Here is an 18,833-nt window from a genome sequence, read left to right as displayed (position 1 = left end):
AATCATCCCATAAATTTCAGAAAGCTTTGGGAAAATTGGAAAGTTTTGTGTAACAGGTATAAATAGCTACTACAGAAGGATGATTATAATGCAATGTATAGCATAGTGATGACAGTAAAAGCATCACATGCAACGTGACACATTGTTCTGCTACTAAGCCTTGAAGGAATTGCAGGAATTCACAATATCTGAAGCACTGGACCTAATTAGACTATTTCTTTCTTTATTCTTGATTTTTAAAAATCCACTTAGAGCCACTGCATGAGTTCAGGGTTTACTGTCTGCATGTGGCTTCAGAAGGTTGACTCCAGAGTGAGCAGTCACCATTATCCTCCCGAAGATGGATGGCCAGGACTATTTTTCTTGCCCATCTCATCTGGGTCCTCACTCTTCCAAGAGCATTCTTCTTTTTATATATATAAAAAAGTGAGTGATATATGATAGAGAAACATCACTTTATATAATGGAGAAAAGATCAACTCTTCAGCAGATGGTATTGGTGATATGGAAAAAAGACAAATTTCTATAATACATTGCACTGTAGAAAAAGTTGGACTCTAGGTAGATTAAAGAGGGTTTAAAGGAAAAACTGCAAAGCTAATAGAGCAAAATGTAGGTAAGGGGCTGTTCTCTTTAAACATAACCCCGAAAGAATTTTTAATTAGGTTAGGAAATGATGACTATGGCTATGTTAAAATGAAGAATTTCTAGTCAGTGAACAACACCTCAAACAAAGCTAACAGGCAGTGACAGACCGGCATAGCTTTTAGCAATGCGTAAAATTAATGACATTAATATAGAAACATTCTAGGAACTACAAGTCAACAAATAAAAGATGAGAAGCTCAATATAAAAATGAACAAAGAATAAGAATGTGCTCTACAAAGAGAAGAGCTGAGCAGCTAATAAGAATGGAAAGTGATGCTCAAACTTACTAATATCTGAGAAATAAAAATGAGATCTATTTATTATATTGCTGAGAATTTATAAGATCATTAATTCAGCCAGTTTGGAAAGCAGTCTCAAAGTACTGAGGTAGTAAAATTAGTTATTTGTCCTATGGCCCAGCAGTTCCACCTTTCACATCTGTGACTTCAGAGAACTTCCTTTGTAGGTCCACAAGGAGACAAGTGTTAAGGTATTTATTTCAGGGACTTCCCTGGCGATCCAGTGGCTGAGACTCTGCCCTCCCAATGCAGGGGGCCTGGGTTCAATCCCTGGTCAGGGAACTAGATCCCACGTGCCATAACTATGACCCAGTGCAGCCAAATAAATACTTTAAAAAATAGTATCAGAAACATGAAATATTTTTAAAATATACTTATTTCAATATTGTTTGCAGTAGCAGGAAGTTGGTCTCCCAGGTATCCTTCTCTAACGGAGTACATGAGTTAATTTTGATAAATACATAGTATGGAATACAATGCTGTCAATCAGAAGCAACTTACTGATGTGTATAGAACCAGGATAAATCCTTACAATACAGCATAAAGGGGAAAATAAAAGTTATAGACAATGCCATTAAAATATGTATTAAAACACATACACACATATATATTACATATACACATACATATGTATGTACATGCATATTCAAAGACATATATTAAATGCAGGAAGAGTGCCTAATTAGGAGGGGGAAATGGGACTGGATTTAGGGATAAAATGGGAAATAAAGGGATAAAATGAATAAAAAATACAAGGAAAGGACCTTGCAGGGACAGCAGCTACCAAGTAGGCCATAAATGAAGAGCCTGATTAACGGCTCCCAATCCAAGGCAAAATTAAAGTAATACAGAATGAATAACATATTAATTTAAAAAGAGTAAAAGTTCTAAAATAGCATAACGTATTTTCTCTTTTGTTCCAAGAGGGAGAGGACAAACATCCTGTGGTAGAGAAATAGTAGTGCTAAGGAGGTATGTTTTACAGAAGGGGAAAGTGAAAATGAAGGTTGCTCAGTCCTGTCCGATTTTTTGCGACCCCATGGACAGTGAGCCTGGTGGGCTACAGCCCGTGGAGTCACACAGAGTCGACTAACAAGTACTGTGCTGGTTACTTATATGTGATATCATGTTTAATAAGACAAGCCTTTGATACATATGTTCTTATTCTCACATAACATACAAATATAGATGAGACTCAAATAGGTAAGTAGCTTTTGTAAGGTTACATTGTAAGAGTAGGGCTAACATTCAAACTTCCATGTTTGACTTTAAAGACATATTTCACCAAGAAGCCATCTTCAAATCAAAATAATACATATATATCTATTATCCCAAAATGTTTTCTTATGTTTCTTTTACTTAGCATAATAATATTAAGATTCACTCATGTTGTTTGTGTGTCAATAGTTTATTCCCCTATTTACTGAGTAGAAATCTATTATACGGATGTATAAGAATTTGTTTATCCGTTCACTCATTGATACATGTTTTAGTTGTCTCCAGTTTTTGGCTGTTACAAATACTGCTCTCCTGGACATTCATGCACAAGTCTTTGTTTGGACACATAGTTTTCATTTCTTTGGCGCCAGTATCTAGCGTTGGAACAGCTGAATCTCATAGTCAGTGTATGTCTAATACTTTTTAAAAATACCAAACTGTTCTCCAAAGTTGTAACATTTCATGTTTTTATCAGCAGCCTATACCAGTTGTGGTTACCTTATATCTTTGATAAAATTGTATATGTTCAGTCTTTTTAAAATTTTAAACATTCTGTTGGGTATTTAATTGTTTCTCCTTATTTTAATTTGAATTTTCTTTATGATTATCTTTTCAGGTGTTTATTTGCTTTCTATGTATCTTCTTTGGTCAAGTGATCATTCAAATATTTTGACCATTTTTTGATTGAATTTCTTTATTATGGAGTTCTAAGGAAATTCTTGATACAAAGCTTTAGTCAGATATGTTTTATAATTACTTTCTTTCAGTTTGTGGTTTACCTTTTCATTTTCTTAATAGTGCCTTTTAAGTAGCAAAAGTTTATAATATCACTAAAGTTTAATTTATTGAAAGTTTAATTTTACAGTTTGTGCTTCTTGTTTCAAATTTAAGAGTTCTTTGACAAAACCAAGGTCACTAAGGTTTTTTCCTGTTGTCTTCTAGAGAGTTTATACTTTGACTCTTATATATAATCTTATGAGTCACTTTGAATTAATTATGTGTGTGTTCATAGTGTGAAGTAAGGGTCAGTGGGTTTCAACTATAAAAACTTAATTACCTTAATTTTTATAGTTGCTTAAGGTAATTAATATGAGACCTATTTTTGTTTTTAACATGGAAGTTAAGTGCTGTAGATTTTCCTCCAAAAACTTCAGCTGCTTTCCACAAATTTTGATATGTCATGTTTTGTTCTTCAGGGAATTCAGAAATAATTTCTGACTGACTTTTTCACTTATTCTTTGTACCAAAGGTTATTTAGAAATATGTTATTCAGTTTCAAATATTTCTGAATTGTTCCAGATATACTGCTGTAGATTACTTGATTAATTTCAGTATGGTCAATGAATATACTTTGTAAATCCATTTAAATTTATTATGACTTTTATGGACCAGAAAATGGTCTTTCTTGGTAACTTTTCTCTGTGCACTTGAAACGAATGTATGTTGTGATGTTGCTGGGTGGAGTGTTTTACTAATGTTCAGTTATCAATTAGATCAGCTCAGTTGATATTATTGTTTACATCTTACATATCTTTCTTTATTTTCTGTGTACTAGTTTTGCCAGTTAGTGAGAGAAGAGTGTTAAATCCTTGCTATAACTGTGGACTTAACTATTTCTTCTTGCAGTTTTATCCATTTTTGCTTTGTGTATTTTGTACCTCTATTAATAGGTGCTTAAATGTTTAGGGTTGTTATGTTCTCTTGATAAATAACCTTATTATCATTCTGAAATTATCCTCTTTACCCCAAGTAATATTATATTCTCTGAGATCCATTATGATATTATTATAGCCACTCCAGCTATTTTTAGTTATCTAATTAGCATATCTCTTAGCATATCACTTTACCTTTAACTTATTTGTTTCTTTATACTTAAAGTTGTTTTCTTATAGACAGCAAATTTTGGTTCTTATGTTTTTTATCTAAACTGAACATCTGCCTTTCATTCATGTGTCTATATCATTTAGATTTAACCTCACACATTTTACTTCTACATATATTATAAACTGCACTGTGCTATACTGTATTTTTGTTTTGTTTTAAACTGTCAGTTACCTTTAAAAGTTTTTTTAAAGAAAATATTTAGTATTTACCCACATACTTACCATTTTCAATACTCTATATTTTGTGTAAATCTGCATTTTCAATGAATAGTATTTCTCTGAAGGATTTCCTTTAATATTTCTTATAGGACTGGACTGCTGGTGATAAATTCCTTCAGTTTTTATACAGTTTTTGAAGACATGTGTATTTCCCCATTGTTTAAAATCTTTTTATTTATTTATTTATTTTTAATCTTTTTTTTTAAACTAGGTTGACAGTATATGTTCTTTTAGTATTTTAATGATAGTGCTCCTCTCCCTTGTGACTTGCATTGTTTCCAATGAGCAGTTTGTTGTCATTCTTACCTTTGTTCCCATGTACATGATGTTTCATTTTTCCATCTGGTTTATTTTAATTTTTTCTATCACTAGTTTTAAGCAGTTTTATTAGTATGTGATTTGGTATAATTTTCTTTTTTGTCTTTGAGTTTCTTTGAGTATCTTGCATCTGTGGACTTAACAGCTTTCATGAAATTTGGAAAGTTTGGGCAATTATTCAGTTATTTTCAAATATTTTTTGTCTTACCACTTTATTTTTGGGGAGGAGGGTCTGTTTTTCTTTGGATAGTTTCTATTCCATCTTCAAATTCACTACTTTTATTTTACTGTTTCTAATCTGGTATTAATCTTATTTAGTATATTTTTCATTTTAAACATTGTGGAAGCTTTGTGTCTTTTTATACCTTTCATGTCTATATTTAGTGTGCTTGTGTGTTTATTTCTCTAACTTCTGAAACATGTGGGATATACTTATAGCCCTTTCAGTGTCTTTTCCTACTAATTCTATAATCTTTGTAATTCTTGAATCTGTTTCTACTGAGTTGTATTTTCCTGCTTCTTCAAATATCTGGTGATTTTTTTTTTTCTGGTGTTTTTTTTATTGAATGCCGGACACTGTACATTTTGTTTTGGTGTGTGTTAAATATTTTGGTATCCTATAAATGTCTTAAGATTTTTTTCTGGGAAGAGATTAAGTTACCTGTAAAGAGTGTGTTCCTTCTAGAGACTTACTTTTAGTCTTCATTAGTTGGAATCATAGCCACACTTATAGACTCTACTCAGCGTCTCATAAGTTACAAGATTTTCCTTTCTATTTGGTGGGGACGTGAATTATTCCTGGTCTTTTAAGTTTCAGGACTTTTTTCTTCTCTTTTCTGGTGATTCTCTCCCCAGATTCAGGTAATTTCCTCCCTTGAATGTGTTTGTCATTCCTCAGCTGTAGACCAGAGAACAATGCAGAGATTTCTCTCCGTGAAGCCTTCTCCACTCTGTATCTACCTTGGCATCCCCAGGCCCCTGAATCTATAACATCTATTCAGAGAATCCACTGGACTCTGCTTGAGTTTTCCCCTCCCTGTGCTATGGCCTAGAAAGCATTTGGCAATAAGTTAGGGGAATTGTAGGACTTACCTGATGTGCATCCCCTTTTCTCTAGGATCACCATCTGGAGTTGCTTAAGGTCCAGTGTCTGAAAACCATTGTTTCATTCATTTTGTCTATATTTTAGTTGTTTCAGACAGGAAGTTAAATCCAGTACCTGTTACTCTGTCTTATCCAGAAGAAGAAATTCCCGTATGATTTTATTTTTACATATAATTGACCAGGGGATTTTGGCAGAAACTAATGCCTGTGGACAGCAATATATATACAATTTGTATATATATATATATATATATATATATATACATACATATGACTATTGAAACACTCCAGTCAATAACATTTGGTAACAAAAGACAAATTCATACGTAAATACATATCTGGTCAATAATATGTTTATAGTGTTTGCCTCTGGTCAACAGTGTTTGCCACCTGTCTTTTCTTGGAGTTGCTGGGAATATTTTTGAGGCTTTCCCTCTGCCCATCTGAAATTTGAGCCTGTTTTTTAATTTTTTTTTAACTTTTTATTTTGTATTGGGATATAGCCAATTAACAATGTTGTGATAGTGACATCAAAGGGACTCACCCATACACATATATGTATCCATTCTCCCCCAAACCCCACCCCCGCCATCCAGGATGCCACGTGACACTGGGCAGAGTTCCCTGTGCTATACAGCAGGTCCTTATCGGTTATCCATCTTAAATACAACAATGTGTACATGTCAATCCCAAACTCCCTAACTATTCTTCCTTCCCCACTTCCTTCCCCCTGGCACCTATAAGTTCATTCTCTAAGTCTGTGAGTCTGTTTCTCTTTTGTAAATAAATTCCTTTGTATTTTTATTTTCCACATATAAGGGATGTCATAAGGTGTTTCTGCTTCTCTGTCTGACTTACTTCACTCAGAATGACAGTCTCTGGATGCATCCATGTTGCTGCAAATGGCATTATTTCATTCTTTTTGATGCGAGCCTGTTCTTTTAAACCCAAGGTGCTATAATAGACTACCAAGTCAGTGAGATCCCCAGGAACTAATTTTATTATGAGAATATAATTAAAATATTTAATTCAGTGGTTATTACACACTTGGCACCTATATAAGAATTTGGCTTATGTTATCTTATTTAAACCCAAATCTGTGAGGTAGATTATATTATCTCCACTTTATATATGAGAAAACAGGCTAACAGGGGCTAGGAAACGTGCCCAAAGTTGCGTAGTATACAGATGTCAGAGTCAGTTTTCAAGTTTAGGCTGTATAACCTAAGCTTGTATGTTTAATTAATATTTTAATCCTCTCTTTAGTTTATTATGGTTGATGTTGTTTTGTTTGGAAAAATGAAAGTATCTAAAATTTTTAAATTTTAGTATTTTACCTTCACTCCATTGGGTCTTTCTTAACTGTGTTATTCTTGATAAATTCTAAATTTTTACTTTTCTAAATTAAGGAATTATGGCTCAGGCTTACACTGTAAATTTTAACATATTCTACTATATTCATTTTAAAGTTTATTGGGATGTATTCAATATGTTAAATTCCCCTGAGTTCTTTTTGAAATGAGCATTTAATATGATAAATTAATTTCTTTTATCACCCTGATTCTATTTTATTTGCTTTAAGGTATGTATATGTAACTGTGCAGTGAAATCCAATAGTACCAATGCATTATTATTCTATTCCTTGTCTTTTGGGACCTCAAGGAGATTTAGAATTCTTAGCTCAGCTATAAAAATGTGTTCATTAGTGACTAGTATCACCAGTTTTATATGATATGGAAATGCGAGCAATCAGAAATTATGGCTGTTAAAGATTTGCCAAAGTTAAGTGTTAGCAAAGTTATCAGCAGGTACTCAGTGTTCCAGGCAAGCAGCACCTCAAGCCTGATATCATTTGCTGAAAGCTTGTGTTGCAGCAAACACTTTACATAAAACTTAACTTGTGTTGAGAATTCTTGCAAGATTGCAATGGAGCTGTCAATCTGATTTTCACAGGTTACAAAATGACTCAGGAAGATCAGAGGGCTTTCAGCTGTAAATATCAAAAAACCTCACCAAACTGGCTTAAACTCTGTCAAATTCTTGGCCATAGATGTAGAAGTCCAAAGATAGGGCAACCTAAGAACTTTGGTTCTGGCTTCATTTCCCTGAGAGAGCTTTAGTCTGGCTCACCTCTGTGTGTTGACTTCATCTTAAGACTGGTTGTTGAACAAAGCAGCACAGCAGGCTGCATTATATGTGCATCTGTACATCTGTCCATCCCCAGAAAAGGGAGTCACTTCTTTTTATTTTATGTTGGCAGATAGCTGATTAACAATATTGTGACAGTTTCAGGCGCACAGCAAAGGGACTCAGCCATACATACACATGTATCCATTCTCCCCCAAAGTCCCCTCCCATCCAGGCTGCCACATAACATTGAGCAGAGTTCCCTGTGCTACACAATAGGTCTTTATTGGTTATCCATTTTAAATAAAGCAGTGTATCCATGTCAATCCCAAACTCTTTAACTATCCCTTCCTCCAACTTTCCCCATGGTAACCATAAATTAATCCTCTAAGTCTGTGAGTTTGTTTATCTTTTGTAAGTATGTTCAATGTTTATCACTTCTTTTTAGATTTCTCATATAAGGGGTGTCATATGATATTTGTCCTTCTCTGTTGAGAGTCACTTCTTGACACTGTCCCAGAAGATAGAGGAAGAGCTTTACCCAAAGCACAAGCAAAACTTTCCTTGTTTCTCATTTGTTCAGATTGGTCACATGTGCATTCCTGAGCCAATCATTGGCAGAGGGAATAAAGGGGATTTGAAGTCCTATGGTTTTGAAGGGAGATAGGTGGTGTGTCTGAGAAAATTCAGAGTTTTGTGGGAAGAAGGAAGAAAAGATTTTGGATGGGCATCTAACCATATTTGCTGCAAGGAATCTTCCATCTACTAAGTGACTGAACTAGAGTTCAGGCACAGATAGTTTGACTCCAAATTTCACGTTCTTTCTCTCAAGCTCTGGAGATTTTTAGTACACCATCCTGCTGATCAAAGAGGAAAGAGACTTGTGTGACATTTAAAATTTTTTCATATGATCAGTACTAGAGATTAGATGCTTTCACTTCAGGAGCAAGTCTTACTTGAATGATGCCTTTTCATTTTCCTTTTGAACACAGATCCCTCTTCTCTGTTAATCAAAATGTAATATGTAGGCTCCTGTACTCTTTATTTGTTTTACTTGTAAGACAATGACTTGATTAATTTTCATCCAATATGTGAAGTGAAATGTTTGCTCATGTGAAGTCTTATAAATAGCTATTAAGACTTTTTACCTTAGAGTAGACTTCTGTGCTTCCTGATTTTGGGGTAATTAGAATGATATTTTAACAACTTTGTCTAAAGAACCCAGACCTGATGGCTCCCCAGAACAATATTTGCCCATTAATTATTTACCCAAGTTGCTCTTCTAAGAATCATGAAATTCCCTATGTATCAGTAGCACCATAGTGATTCTGGTCGTAGAATCTAGTAATAAACATTTCTGAAGAGAAAGCCTTCTTCCATTTGGTATCTAAGGCAATGAACCGAAGCAATAGTTCATTGAACATTTATTATTAATAATAATATGTCCTAGTTTACCCAAGTAGTTCTAGGTTATCCCCCTTTATTCTCAGAGATGTCCAGTTTGAATGGTAACATAATACCAGGTTTTTGGAAATTAGAATTTCATAAACGGGATTGGGTGGGGCTGTAAAGCATATAACTTAGTGAAAAGTTTAAAGTTCAAGTTTTGAAGACTCAAGAGATGTAATATTTCCACCTCCTTGGAATATTGTTCCAGTGACAAAAAGGATGCAAATATTCTGGAACAGACATTATAGGGGCTATGTAGCTTTATGAATATACTTAGTGCCACTTAAATGTACAGTTGAAAATAATAAACTAAACTTTAAGTGGACATTATATCATGCACAACTTAGTATATGTAACAAAAAGTACACATTAAAGATGGACTTGGAGGGGAGAAAAGGAAGGTTCCAGTGATGCTACTGGAACTGGGGCTGCTTGTCATCTGAGATTCAAGAGAGCAGTGCTACCTGGTCCCATTGGAGGGTAAAGTTCATGAGAACTTCACATGCTAAAAATTCCACAGTTTCAAGGTAAATTTTAATGTCTGACAAATTTCCAATCCATTCAGTCTCATTTAATAAGTATCTTTGGACATATGTAGTTTTATAATTAAACAGAGCACTTCAATAATAGTCCACTTTATAATGGTTGTAGTTACAAAAGTTGAATGCATTGAGCAGTTACAATTATTTATTAAGGATAGCATCAGCATATTTTATTATCATAGTGGATGTCATTTAGGTGGGCCCTCAGCTAGTTCTAATTGACCAAACCAAAAATTTGTGATCAAGCATGAGCAGTAAATAACTTTTAAGATTTGTGTCATTACTAACTTTTTTAAGTTATTGTTTATTTCATTGAGTTCTCTGAGGATGTTACCAGCATTATTCTCATTTTACAGATGAGAACATTGAGGTTTCCAAACAGCAAGAAACTTGAACTGGATTATACAGCTGATAAGCAAAAGACAAGAGAAATGACTTTTTAAAAACTTTTTCTCTTGAATTATTTCAGCTTACAGAAAATGAACAGAAATAGTAATCCTTCATGTGCAATCCAACCATTGATTTAAGGGTAAAGTGAAGATCTCATGATCCTTTACTCTAAGGCAGCATGTATTCTCTAAAAGCAAAAGCACAATTTAATTAGTAATGAACTTCAGGAAACAAATTTCCTTCTTAATTAATATGTTAGTTTATGAAGAACAAGACTGTTATTTACATACATAATCATTGAATCCGTGTGTGGATCTTGATCCTGAGAATAATGTTTTCTAGTCCTTGCTGTCCTGTGGCATATTTATAGTCAAACAGCAAGTGCTATTGTGACTTGTCAGTAAATGCAGTCTAAAGACCATTCTAATAATAAATAATAATAATTATTAGAATTCACTTTGAGTTGGCTTTTTAACAGCCTATATGGCCTCTGGATGCAAATGAGGATAACAGATGGTAGTCCACAGGTTTCTTCCTCCACAGTTTTATTCAGTAAAGTTACTGCTGTGAATCCAAGCAGAATCCTTGAATCTTCAAATGCCTCTGACCCCTGTAAGCCTTCAGAAAATGTGAAGGTGGTTCACTTTGTCTCTGGCTTTCCAAGGGTTATGACAAAGACTGGAAGATTTTATGGTTCCCCAGTCTTCACTCCCCTTCCAGAATGGTGAAGTGAAGTCGCTCAGTCGTGTCCTACTCTGCGACCCCATGGACTATAGCCTACCAGGTTCGTCCATGGGATTTTCCAGGCAAGGATACTGGAGTGGGTTGCCATTTCCTTCTCCACAAGAATGGTGAGCCTGCTTTAAATATTTCCTTGAGCAGGGAACTCTGAAATCTCCTAAGGCACGTATTCTAGGATGTTCTCCTTCCTCTCTGTAACGTATGTCAGAACCAGTGCATTGTAACCTAGATGACTTCATAAAATATCCTGAGTCAAGCCACATGTTTACGAGTATTTTGTGATCTCTCAACATTGGCACCATTGCAAGACAAGGCCCCCAAACAATCCAACTCTGCACATAATTCATCACAAGTGACAAATTGGACTTTTAATTCAAGTTCCTCAGTAAATACAGGGTAAATGTGTCTGTATGGCATCAGACACTTAGAGGTATGATTTGTCAATCTCTGAGATATACAGAGTTGTAAAGCACTTTTTATTTAATAGTGAGCAGTGTAAAATGGCATTTTTTTCTTTAAATATTTTAATATAGTTGATTTATAATACTGTGTTGGTTTCTACTATACAGAAAAGTGGTTCAATTATACATATCTATTCATTCTTTTTTATATTCTTTTCCATTATGGTTTATCACAGGATATTGGATATAGTTCCCTGTGCCATTCAGCAGGACCTTGCTGATTATCCATCCTCTCTATATAATAGCCTACATCTGCTAACCCCAGCCTCCCAGTCCTTCCCCTGCAACCCCTTCTTGGCAACCATAAGTCTGTTCTCTATGTCTGTGAGTCTGTTTCTGTTTCATAGATAAATTTATTTGTGTCATATTTTAGATATCACATATGAGAGATATCATATGGTATTTGTCATTCTCTTTCTGACTTACTTCACTTAGTATGATATCTCTAGGTCTGTCCATGTTGCTGCATGAATGGAATTTCTGATACTAAACATCAGTCTAACCTCAGACACTTCTTATAAGGTAGATTCCTGAGAAGAAAGTGATATTTTATCTTTCATATATGTAAGATCTCAAAGCTTAAAGCTGTCCTTATCTTTGAGTTTCCAGTGTTTCCATCCCATATCAGACCCACTGAATTTACGAGCATGACTCCATCCCCCTAACTAGCAATTGCCAGGTCTCAGAATAGATCTCAGGGATGTGTACTTTTAGGGGTTTTCTGCCCTTCCTCTGAAGTTCTTTACTTTATCCCCCCAAAATCAGCAAATGAGGGAAGAGTATTTCATCCAAGACAAGAATAAAAAACAAACCAAAAAAGGAGACTTTAGAAGCAAGGTAATGTTGAAATGATTTTAGATACAGCTAATTATTAATATTTCTTCAAGTTGCCTTAAAAACTTTTGGAAGTAGTTGCCTCTAAACTGTAAATAAATATTTTTCCTTCAACATTAAATAATCTAAGAGCTAAAATTAGTCCAAACTTGAGGAAAGAAAACTTCAAACTACAGTAAGAGAACATATTGTTTTTTACTGGTGAATTTGTCTGAGGATGAGGTCTGTGATACTGCTTTTTTTTGCCAAGTAACTATACACAGTTCAACTCCTGGGACTTCACGATAAGGACATTCTTTTACAAAGCTGTCTTTGATGGTCAAATACCATTTTCCTCCATTTTCTTTCTGAAATGTGTTGAGGTTTTAGTTCTCAAATGTAGTTGCTATAAGAACTAATTTTTAAATGTAGCATTGCTTTATGTGAGATCTAATGTCCCTTTCATTAATATGCCAAAAGCTAGTAAAACATCTATTATGGGCTGCTTATAGGGATGCAAATATGGGACAGCTTGTTCTTTAAAAATTTAGATTCTTGGGACTTCCCTGGTGGTCTAGTGGTTAAGATGCTGTGCTTCCACTGCAGGGGGCATGGGTTCTGTCCCTGGTCATGGAACTAAGATCCTCAGAGAACTAAGATCCCCTATGCCACATAGCGTGGCCAAAAAATGGAAAAAAATTCAAATTCTAGGAGGAAGACTAACTTGTTAAAGAATTACAGTATAATGCAGTGAAATGCCCAGAGAGCTCTAGAAACACAGAAGAGGTGCTGTAACTATGCCTGGCTGCTGATTGGTAGATGAAGGTTTAAAATCCACGCAAAGGCACACGTCCAGGAGTAACCAGAGGTTGTGGACTCTTGCCGGAGAAGGCAATGGCACTCCACTCCAGTACTCTTGCTTGGCAAATCCCATGGATGGAGGAGCCTTGTAGGCTGTGGTCCATGGGGTTGCTAAGAGTCAGACACGACTGAGCGACTTCGCTTTCACTTTTCACTTTCATGCATTGGAGAAGGAAACGGCAACCCACTCCAGTGTTCTTGCCTGGAGAATCCCGGGGACGGGGGAGCCTGGTGGGCTGCTGTCTGTGGGGTTGCACAGAGTCAGACATGACTGAAGCGACTTGGCGGCGGCAGCAGGAGCAGCATGGACTCTTGCCAACCTTAATTTTATACTTACATGTTTTAATACTTACTAGTAGCACAGGTGTTTGTTCTTTTCAAAATGAATTTATTTTAACCCCACCCGTGAAAGAGAGCCTCTGATATGGGTTTCACTTTCTTAAATTATTTTTTCTCCTCTCCCTTTATGACTCCGGTTTCATCATCTCTAAATGTGAGAAAAATAAATATCAGGACTACCACACATGGCTTTGGAGGCTATACACTGCCCCTCAGAGAGACACTATTCCCATGGACCAATACGTGGGTGGCGCCCCCTGGAGTTTCCAGCTGGTATTAATAGTACTTACCTACAGGGCTGTGGGGAAGGTTTTACCTTTTTCAAAAAATTGAATTATAATTGGTTTACAATATTAGTTTCAGGTGTATAGCATAGTGATTCAGTGTTTTTACAGATTATATTCCCAAATTATCATAAGATAGAGGCTATATTTCCCTGTGCTGCACGATACCTCCTTGTTGCTTATCTATCTTATACATAGTAGTTTGTATTGCTTAATCTATCTTGCCCATCTCCTCTTCCCTCTCCCCAGTGATAACCACAAGTTTGTTTACTGTATCTTTGGGTCTGTCTCAGTTTTACTATATACATTCATTTTATTTTTTAGATTCCACATATAACGATACTGTATGAAACTTGTGTTTCTCTGTCTGACTTACTTCACTAGGCATAATAGTCTCTAGGTCCATCCGTGTCACTGAAAATGGCAGAATTTCATTCTTTTTTATGGATGAGTGGTACTCTATTGTGTATATAGCACATGTTCCTTAATCATTCATCTACTGATGGACATTTGAGTTGCTTCTGTATCTTGAATATTGTAAATAGTGTTGCTGTGAGCATTGGAGGGCATGTATCTTTTTGAAGATTAGTGTTTTTATTTTTTCTTGATACCTATCCAAGAGTGGAATTGTTGGATCATATGGTAGTTCTGTTTTCAGTTTTTTGAGGAGCTTCCTCCAACCTGTTTTCCATGGTGGCTGCACCAATTTACATTCCCACCAGCAATGTCCCAAGCTTCCCTTTTCTCCATATCCTTGCCAACATTTGTTATTTGTGGTCTTTTTGATGACAGTCCTTCTGAGAGGTATGAGGTGATATCTCATTGTGGTTTTGATTTGCTTTTCTCTAGCAACATGGAGCATCTTCTTACGTGCTTGTTGACCATCTGTATGGTTTCTTTGGAAAAATGTCTGTTCAGGTCTTCTGCTCATTTTTTGTTTGGTTTATTTGTTTCTTTGATACTGAGTTGTATGAGTTATTTAATATTTTGAATATTAGCACTTTGTCAATCATATCATTTGCAAATATTTTCTCCCATTCCAGAGGTTGTCTTTTTGTTTTGTTGATGGTTTCCTTTGCCATGCAAAAACTTTTACATTTAATTAGATCCCATGTGTTTTTTTGCTTCTACTTATTTTGCCTTAGGGGATGGATTAAAAAATATCACTGCAGTTCATGTCAAAGATTAAGTGATCTATGTAAAGTGATAAGCACAGTGGTAAGAACATAAGGATTCACTACATGTAGCCATTGCTGCTATTATTTATTATATTATTATTATTTCACATGCATTCTTTTTATATCCTTTAAAAATGTGAAATGGAGATGGGTCAGTGAAGAAATCCAAAAGCTGTTAATCATCAAATATAACTCTAATGAAATAAAGCCAATATTATGTATTTTAAGAAACAATTATGCACTTATATTTCCATCATAGTTGTGACATGATTAACATGACATTAATCATGACAACATTGTAAACTGTCTTATACTCTATTGTGGTGTATAAATGATTGTCTTATATTTTTTATTTCCAAGAGGAGAAATTTTAGTAGGTGCCTGGAGCTTCTCCTACATTATTTTTGTTATAGTATAATCTACTCTATAAGTTTTAGAAATCTATACTTGAATTAAGTTATTTTTAAAAATAAATTAATAATAACTGGTTTCAAAGACATATTAGAATGGCTGAGTTTTTTACATATTAATATTTGAAAGAGGCAAAATGCATTGGTGCTGCTTGCTTTTAAAATATAAATCTGATATTAAAATATTTCGGTAATTATGTTTTGTGCTTAAATTCTTGAAGAGCTATGAAAATGCATTTGGTTCATTATTGATCATTTCCTTACAATGTTGTGCCTATTTACTGATATTTTAGTATCTGTGTATAATAATAATAAAGATGTGCTGAATGTATTTTTGTGCTTTCATTGATGTAAATTCTAAAACAGAGTATTTGTTTAATGAATTTCTCCAGATATTTAATTTCATGAGCTATTGTTAGACAGAATGTATTTACTCTCTTGCCATTTACATTTTAGGAAATTTCTGACATAAGATACATCCGAGAAAAGTACATAAATACTTTTATCTGAAAATTATAAGAAAAAGTTAAATGAATTGGGAATGTTAGATACTTATTTAGTGTAATGATAGCAAGCATCATAAACAAACCTCAAGATGTGTAACGTTTCAAACAGTACTGAAGTTTATTTCTAGTTTTTGTTAAGTCAATAGTAAGTGTTCCTTCCTACACTGCTGGTGAGAATATAAATTGGTACAGCCACTATGGAATACAGTATGGAAGTTCCTCAAAAAGCTGAAAATAGAGTTGTCATATGATCCAGCAATCCCATTCCTGGGCATATATCTGAGGAAAACTATAATGCAAAAAGACGCATGCATCCCGATGTTCATTGCAGCACTGTTTACAATAGCCAAGACATGGAAGCAGCCTAAATGTCCATTGGCAGATGAATAATAAGAAGATGTGGTACACATATTAAATGGAGTTATTACTCAGCCATTAAAAAAGGAATGAAACAGTGCCATTTGCAGCAATGTGGATGGACCTGGAGATTATCATACTATGTGAAGAAGTCAGAAAGAGAAAAACAAACACCATATGATATCACTCATATGTAGAATCTCAAATATGACACAGAAGAACTTATCTACACAACAGAAACAGACTCACAGACAGGGAGAACAGACTTGTGTTTTCCAAGGGGGAGGGGTGTGAGAGAGGGATGGACTGTGAATTTGGGACTAGCAGATGCGAACTATTATATACAGCATGGATAAACAACAAAGTTCCATTGTGTAGCACAGGGAACCATATTCAATGTCCTGTGATAAAGCATAATGGAAAAGAAAATGAAAAAGAATGTATATACATTTATAACCATATCACTATGCTGTACAGTGAAAATTAATACACATTGTAAATCAACTATGCTTTAATAAAATGAATTCTAAAACAAAAAATGATATGTGTTCCTGATTGGTAGGAAACTCACCTCCAAATGGTAATTTTAAGACTCTGACTCACTGCCTTTTGCGTTCTGCTGTCTTCAAGGCATGTTCTCTAAATTCATCCATCCACATTTATTTAGAGAAAAAGACAAACACGGAGAAGTGCAGATTTGAGCACCTTTTGTGGGCCAGATCTAAGTATGGTGCCCAGCACTCCTGCTCACATATCATGGGCGTAGTGCCCTGGCCGTACCGAGGCAGAAGGGTGAGCAGTGTCATCTTTCTAAGAGGGAAGGAGGTTTGGGTGAGCTGCTGAAAGTCCCCACAAATCAGATCCTTTGGCATACTTTTCCTCCACACACAGAACACACTCTCTCCTCAAAGAAGGACAACGCAAAATATCATATATACATGATTTATATAATATATATATGAAATATATAATATAAATAAAAAGTATAAATTATAATATACAAATATATGAAATGTAATGATTTTATACACATAAATATATATTTATATATAAATATATATATAGTTGGTATTGTGGAATTCCTCTTTGGGGCATATATTGCTTTTGCAGTCTACTTCTTACACATCTAAATTGAGGAGATGAAGGACTATATTAAGGAATAAACAATCAAGGGCATTCTTTTACCCTGGGCTTCTAATAGTTCTCTGGCACTGTGATTCCTTCAAAAACTTAAGAAGCCTCTAATTTTTTTTTTTTACTTCCAGTCAGTTATTTGTGTTAGGAACCAGACCCAAGTTTTTTCCTGAATGTCATCATCAAGACTAATTTTTCTGCTTCCTCTCTTGCCTCTTTCTCTCAACTTTTTTAGGGTTACCTGGAGGCCACAGGCACAGATACAGCAGGCTGGAAGGCTGGGAAGAACATCCTATTGAAGAACCCAAACAAACTCCATGGCCAACCCATTATTTAGTTGTGGTTGAAACTTTTCACATTCATAAATATAACTTATAATACTCAGTTTATTTAGTGATTGTATAAATAGCATAAGCATGTAATGAAATCTAATGTAATCTCCATTAGATGATATTTAACTGCCCTTATTATAATAGTAATCTGAATTTGATAGGTGATGAAAATGTATTATCTTCATCTGGGCACACACACAGATGATCCCTATGGCCCGTTAGTGGTGCCACTGAGAAATAATTTTCTGGATTACTTGGAAAGTATGTTAACATAAATTAGAACAATTATGTTTTCTATCAATTTCCTACTATTTGCCTCTATTAACGTACTTTAAAACCTCTCTCCAATATTTGCCTTTATTGCAAGTGTATTTCCATTTTACTCATAGAAAAACTGACATAATAACAATGGATCATTTATTGAATGTAATTGATCTGGCATTTTACTTAAATCACATAATGTTCACAATTACCCTCATATATAGCTACTGTCATTCCCATAGTGGACATGGTTATTTTGATTTTATTGGCAGGAAATTCACTTTAAATCTAAAAAAAAAAAAAAAAGAGGAATTGACTGCAATTTACAATCTCACTCAAGAGCAATTTAGACCCATGTGTGAGTTAAACCAAGAAATGGAAAGCCATTGAATGTGGAGACAGCCACTTCTTTTTTAATTTAATTTTTATTTTATATTGAAGTAGAGTTGATTTACAGTGTTATAATTTACAGTGTTACAATGTTACATCTAGTTTCAGATGTACAGTAAAGTGATTCAGTTGTATATACATATATCCTTTCTTTTTCAGATTCTTTTCCCATGTATTAATAGTTAAATACAGAGTATTGAGTTGAGTTTCCTGTGCTATACCGTAGGTCCTAGTCTCTTTTATATATAGTAGTGTGTATGTGTATATGTTATGTACACACTACTATGTATGTATATAGTAATCCCAAACTCTTAATTTATCCCCTCCCAACTTACCCTTTGATAGAAAGAGGCTGCTCTTAACCCCTGTCCTGAGACATCTACTTCTTCAGTCTCTGCTCCCTGGTTCTCAACGACATTGACTTATTTTTCTAGGGCTCCTGGTTTCCTTTCTCTTTGTTGTCTTTCTCTGCTTCTCCTTGCACGTGCTACCCATCTCTTCTCTAGTTCCAGCTACAAGCAGAGACTTGTAGACTGCTACTCTATCTGAAGGATAACTTCCAGAGAGGA

The sequence above is a fragment of the Cervus elaphus genome, chromosome 23, assembly GCF_910594005.1.
Source record: "Cervus elaphus chromosome 23, mCerEla1.1, whole genome shotgun sequence".
NCBI classification, from domain to species: domain Eukaryota; kingdom Metazoa; phylum Chordata; class Mammalia; order Artiodactyla; family Cervidae; genus Cervus; species Cervus elaphus.
This window is presented reverse-complemented; position numbering follows the sequence as displayed.